Below are 6,263 nucleotides of genomic sequence, written 5' to 3'. Positions count from 1 at the left end.
CCACACTTCTCTTTCCTTATTTTTTTTTGTCTTCCTGAAATAATAAATGTAAAATTTTCTACTTTCCTGCCTGTTTTTTTTTTAAATTACCCACATTCTTCTCATAATTTCCTCAAAGCAACTTCCCCAGCTACTTCAAATATTTTTCTCCTCGACTGTTCTAAAGTAAGTGGCCTTGTGATCACCTTGATTCTCTTTCCAACTCTCTCAACTCTGAAGCTAAGTAGGCCAAAGAACACACTCATTCTTGAGGCCTCAATGATGATGTTATCTTTATCATCGAAATCTCCAAATTCACAAAGTTTAATTCTGTATTTGCTAATAAAAAAAAACCTGTTTATAAAAATTAGTTTATAAAAATTTATAAAAATTAGTTTCCATTCAAAGATCCCTCTCTACTTAACACAAATGTCTCCTAGTCTAAGACAAGTTAGGCAGCATTCACGTATTGTCGCATGTAAACATTTATTAGTACTACGAAATACATGAACAAATCTATTTCAGAATAAAACTATACATCTTCTAAAAGACCTTCCTTCTACTGTTTTCTCAAATTCCTTCAGCTTGAAATATTAAATATGCCAAAATGCCATATTATGGGGTAGTTTATCCTAAATCCCATCATATATGATATCGAAAGCACAGTCAACAAAAATAAAAATAGGTAAACTAGACTACATCAAAATTAAAAACTTTGTACATCAAAGACAAAATCAACAGAGCAAAAAGAAAACATTTGCAAATCATATATATGATAATATCCAGAATAAATGAAGAATTCTTAATATTCAACAACAACAAAAGAACAACCAACCTGATTCAGAAATGGGCAAAGAACCTTAATAAACATTTCACCAAAGAAGATACATAAATGGCCAATAAGCACAGGAAAAGATATTAAAAATCATTAATCACAAGGGATATGCAAATCAAACAGGCAGTGAGATATCACCTCATATCCATTAAGATGGCTACCATAAAAAGAAAAACAAACAAAAGTTTTGGCAAGGATGCGAAGAAATTGGAATCTTTGTGCACTGTTGGCAGGAATATGAAAATGGTTCAGTCACATTGACAAAGAATATGGCAGTTTCTCAAAAAATTAAAAACAGATTTTCCATATGATCTACCAATTCTACATCTACGAATACATCCAAAGAACTGAAAGCAGAGGCTTTGAGAGATATTTGTACACCATGTTCATAGTGGCATTATTCAAATAGCCAAAAGGTGGAAGAAAACAAGTGTCCACTGATGGATAAGTGGAGAAAAATTCTGACACATGCTACAACATATATAAACCTAAAAGATATTATGCTGAGTTAAATAAGCCAGTCACAAAACAGACAAATACTTGTATGATTGATTCCACTTCAGGAGGTAACTACAGTAATCAGACTCATAGAAACAAAAGGCACCAGGGTGGTATCTAGGAGCTTGGGGGAAGGGCGACGGGACATTGTCCTTTGGCAGGTATGGATTTCAGTTCCTCGAGATGGAGAATTGGTTGCACAATACTGAATGTTCTTAACGCTACAGAACTATACACTCAAAAATGGTTAAGATGGTAAATTTTACGTTTAGTGTACTGGACTACGATTTTTAAAAAAGTATTTTAAAAGTTCAGTGGAAATAATTGGAAAAATCTAAAAGGATTGCTTGCCAAAAGAGTCTAAATTTTCACTCCACTTATAAGCAGATAGCATTAGCCAAATGTCAGCATTTGAGAAGGTAGAAACTATCCATTTTCATCTAAGATTAAACAATAAACATTTGTACTCTGAATTTCAAAAGCTTCCATAGATTTTTAAACATCTCCTTCAGAATTACTATTTTTCACTTAAATTTCTACACATATCTTCATCCTTGCCTAATTGTATCACTTTGTCTTAAGCATTAGCATTTAAAAGACATGTTTCCATCTTTTTCTTATTCAATTTCCATAAAGTTCTGTTTCAGGCATTTCCAGTTCCTGCTAAAATGGAGGAAGCAGGTCCCACCCTGTCTCTGCCACTGACGAAGCTACAAAACCTGGGCAGGATGCATAGAACAGCTCCTTGGGGACTCTGAGGAGTAAATGGCAGCAGGAAGATTGGGAGAAAGTTTGAAGTGGCACCAAACCGGTGGTGAGATTTTCATTTTTTCCACTGGTATCCTCCAGCCTGAGCACAAGGCAACTCGAAACCCAGAAGTGAGCATCGGCACAGAAAACTTCAGAAGAAGCCCTAATTCTGCCTCAAGTAGTGAAAAGGGAATTCTGACACTGTTTTTTCTCCCTTCCGTTTTCTCATACCCAGACCCCAAGCGACGTCGTGGTGTCCGAGGTCCCTATGGGAGCCCGCTGAAGGGCCCTTCCTCTCCGATCAGTGGAACTGTAATTCCAATTGGGTGGGGTGACTCCCCCCTTATTTCTGCTCTCTATCCTCCCAGCAGTTAACCCCGGACATGGGCATAGTCACAAAAATGTGGCAGAGCAGGATTAACTAAAGCGCCAGCTTTCTGGCTAGAAATCAAAAGGGGGACATTCAGGGAACAAGTACCAGTAGACTGCAAAGAAAGAGATCAGGTAAGTGACCTCATAAAGTCACTTGAGAACCCCAAGGTGGCCCCACAATCTGTGCACGTGATCCTAATCAGTATATCAAGGAATTTTAAACTGAACATACAGACAAGTCACTGCCCACATCGGAGGCAGAGCCCCAGGCGGAGCACACGTGTGGCAGATCTAATGAGAATTGCAAAGGCTTTAAAAACTGAACTGACATTGGAAATACAGCACACAAAAAGCAGGTGAGAATTTGTAGCTTGAACCTCTCAAGGTGAATTGCCCGATAAAACAAAAATATCTGTGTTTTCGGTGGGATTTAAATAAGGCCAAGAGTCTCACAATATAACATACGAAACGTATGGGATACAATCCAAAATTACAGAGCATATGAAGAACCAGGAAACTCTACATCCACGTAGGAAAAATACAATCGATAGACAGCAACCTCAAGATGACACTTTATTACGGTCTGAATTATTTTCTCCTAAAATTCATATGCTAAGGCTTTAACCCCCAGTACCTCCGAATGTGACTATATTTGGAGATAGAGACTTTAAAAAGGTGATTAAGTTAAAATGAGCCATCAAGGTCCATTATAATCCCACTAAGTAGTATCCTTATAAGAAAAGGAAGCCTAGAGACACAGAGAGCCACCAGGGAGGCCTGCGCAGAGGCAGATGAAAGACCGTTTGAGATCCAGTGAGAAAGCACCACCTGCCAGCCAAGGAAGGAGCCGTGGGGAGCACCAGATGGGGTTTCCTCCCGCTCAGACCTCCATCCAGCCTTGGAACTGTGAGAAAACAAGTTTCTGTTGTTTAAGCCACCCAGTCTGCAGTGTTTTGTTATGGCAGTCTGAGCAAACCAACACACGCTGATATTATAATTTTCTGACAAAGACTTTATAGCAGCTATTTTTAAAATGCCTCAACAAACAATAGCAAATATTCTTGAAATAACTGACAAAAATAGAAAATCTCAGCAAAGAAATAAAACATTTTTTAAAAATTCAAATATTCTGGAAATAAAAGTACAATAAATAAGTGTGTGTATGTATATATACACACATATATGTATATGTGTGTGTGGGGTGTGTGTGTGTGTGTATGTGTGTGTATGTGTGTGTGTGTGTGTTTAAACTCACTGGATGGGCTATGAGATGACAGAGAAAATAGTCAGTAAACCCAAAGATAGATCAATGGAAGTCATCCAATCTGAACAACAAAAAAAAAGAGATTGAACAAAAATTAACGGAGTCACAGCGATGTGTGGGGCAATAAAAATGTCCTAAAATTCAGGTCCCTGGAATTCCAAAAAGAGGGGACAAAAAATATATTTTAGGAAATAATAGTTGAAAATTTCCCAAATCTGGCAAAAGACTTAAACTTAAAAATTTAAAAAGCTAAGTAAAACCTATACAAGGATAAAACCAAAGAAATCCACACCCAGGCACACCATAATCAAACTTCTAAAGAAAGTAACAAAAAAAAATTTGTGCAGCCGGAAAGAAACAACTTCTTACCTATATATAGAACAATTCAATTGACAGATTTCTCATCGGAAACCATAGAAGATAGAAAAATTAGATAGAGTTCTTAGAAATAACATAAAAACCACAAGTAAGAAAAAAATTATAAACTGAACTCATTAAAATTAAAAACTTTTGCTCTGTAAAAGGCATTCTTAAGTGATTAGAGAGATAAGCTACAGACTAGGAAAAACTATTTTCAAATTAGATATCTGATTAGGGAGATATATGTAATGGTATACTCAACAGCAGAAAAACAGAAAGCCAATTTTAAAAATTGGCAAAAGAACAGACACATCCTTAAAGATATGGGTGTGTCAAATATGCACATAAAGGGATGTTCTACATAATTAACCATTAGAGAAATGCAAATTAAAAGCATAAGATACTAATATATACCTATTAAAATGGCTAAAGGTTAAAACATACTAGGAATACCAACCAAGTGCTAGCAAAGATGTGGAGCAGCTGAAACTCTTACGTATTGCTGATAGAAATGGAAAATGGTATAGCCACTCTGGAAAACAATTTGACAGTTTCTTATAAAGTTAAACATACATGCATGATATAATTCAGCAATTCTACTCCTGGTCATTTGCCCTTGAGAAATGAAAACTTGCATACTCACAAAAATCTGTACATGAATGTTTATATCAGCTCTGTTCCCCCCTGCCAAAAACTGGAGAAAACCCTGCAGTCCTTCAATGGGCAAGTGGATAAAGAAACTAGTATATTCATACAATGAAATATTATACAACATTAAAAAAGGAACAAACTATTGAATCATGCAACAATTTAGATAGATCTCAATGGAATTATGTTGACTGGAAAAAGCCAATCTCAAAAGATCCCATTTCTATAATATTCTTAAAGTGACAAAATTATAGTAACGGAGAACAAAACCGATCAGTCATTGCCAGGGTTAGAGATGGGAGATGGCATCGAATGGAGTAATTTGGGGGAGCATCATAATTGCTCTGAATCCTGACTTTGGAGGTGTGTTAAAATTCAAAGAACTATATACTCCCAAAGCGGTCAACTCTTCTCTGTGATAATGTAGAAAATATAATAAATGAAAAATATATTTTCCTGTTTTATTTATTCATTCGGTAACATAACTTTTCCAAAAATTTTTATTGTCAGATAACAGTTACATTGTTGGAGAGATGAGCCTTTGGCAACTAGCCTTGAAATCTAAATATAACTTACCACAATATTTTCAGGGAAAAATATATATTTTGAGTTTCCATCATTATTCGACAATGAAGAATGATATGAATTCAGAAGTCAAAGGAGGAAGATGGGCCCAGGCTAAGAATGACATGAGGGTGAGGTAGAGAGAGCTATGCGCAGAAAAACGGGTCCGGCCAAAGTGAGTGGGTGTGCGTCTTTCAGGAAGAAAGGAAAAGCGAGCTTCCCTAAGCCAGAAAGCATCAAGCGTGAGGGGTGTTTGAGCCTGTCATCAATGGCTCACTTACCCTACCCAAAGAAACCGAAGAAACTGTTGCGAAAGAAAAAGATTGAGCTTTTCAGTTCAACTGCTCTACCCTGCATGTCTTGGTTGGGGCTGCTGTATAACAGAATACCACCGACTGGGTGGCTTATAAATGACAGAAATGTATTTCTCACAGTTTTGGAGGCTGGACGTCCAAGAACAAGGCTCCTGCAGATTCAGTGTCTATGGAGAGCCCACTTTCTGATTTGCGAAGGACACTTTGTCACTGTGTCCTATCCTGGCAGAAGGGGTGGGGGGGAATCTCTATGGAATCTCTTTTATAAAAGCACGAATCCCATTCATGAGGATTCCTCCTCAAGACCTGATCACCTCCCAAAGGCCCCACCTCCTAATATTACACTGAGGTGTAGAATTTCAACGTATGAATTTTGGCGGGACACAAAGATTTAATACATTGTACCACCCCTCAGCATCAGTAGTTAAGAGGGTACCAGAGCCAGATGAGGTAGATTCTAGAAGTACCATTTTTTTCTTTTTACCACTGATATATATATTTATATTTGATATGTATATTTATATCTTATATATAAATAAAATATATAAAAATATATAAATATAAAATATTTTGTATTTATTTTGTACATATTTTATATTTGTTTTTTATATTTTTATATATTTTTATTTCTCATATATACTTATATTTTATATGTATTTACATTATTAAATATATACGT

Source organism: Rousettus aegyptiacus, unplaced genomic scaffold (assembly GCF_014176215.1).
Source record: "Rousettus aegyptiacus isolate mRouAeg1 unplaced genomic scaffold, mRouAeg1.p scaffold_m13_p_15, whole genome shotgun sequence".
NCBI classification, from domain to species: Eukaryota; Metazoa; Chordata; class Mammalia; order Chiroptera; family Pteropodidae; genus Rousettus; species Rousettus aegyptiacus.
The sequence above is the reverse complement of the archived record's forward strand: the minus strand, read 5'-3'. Positions refer to the sequence as shown.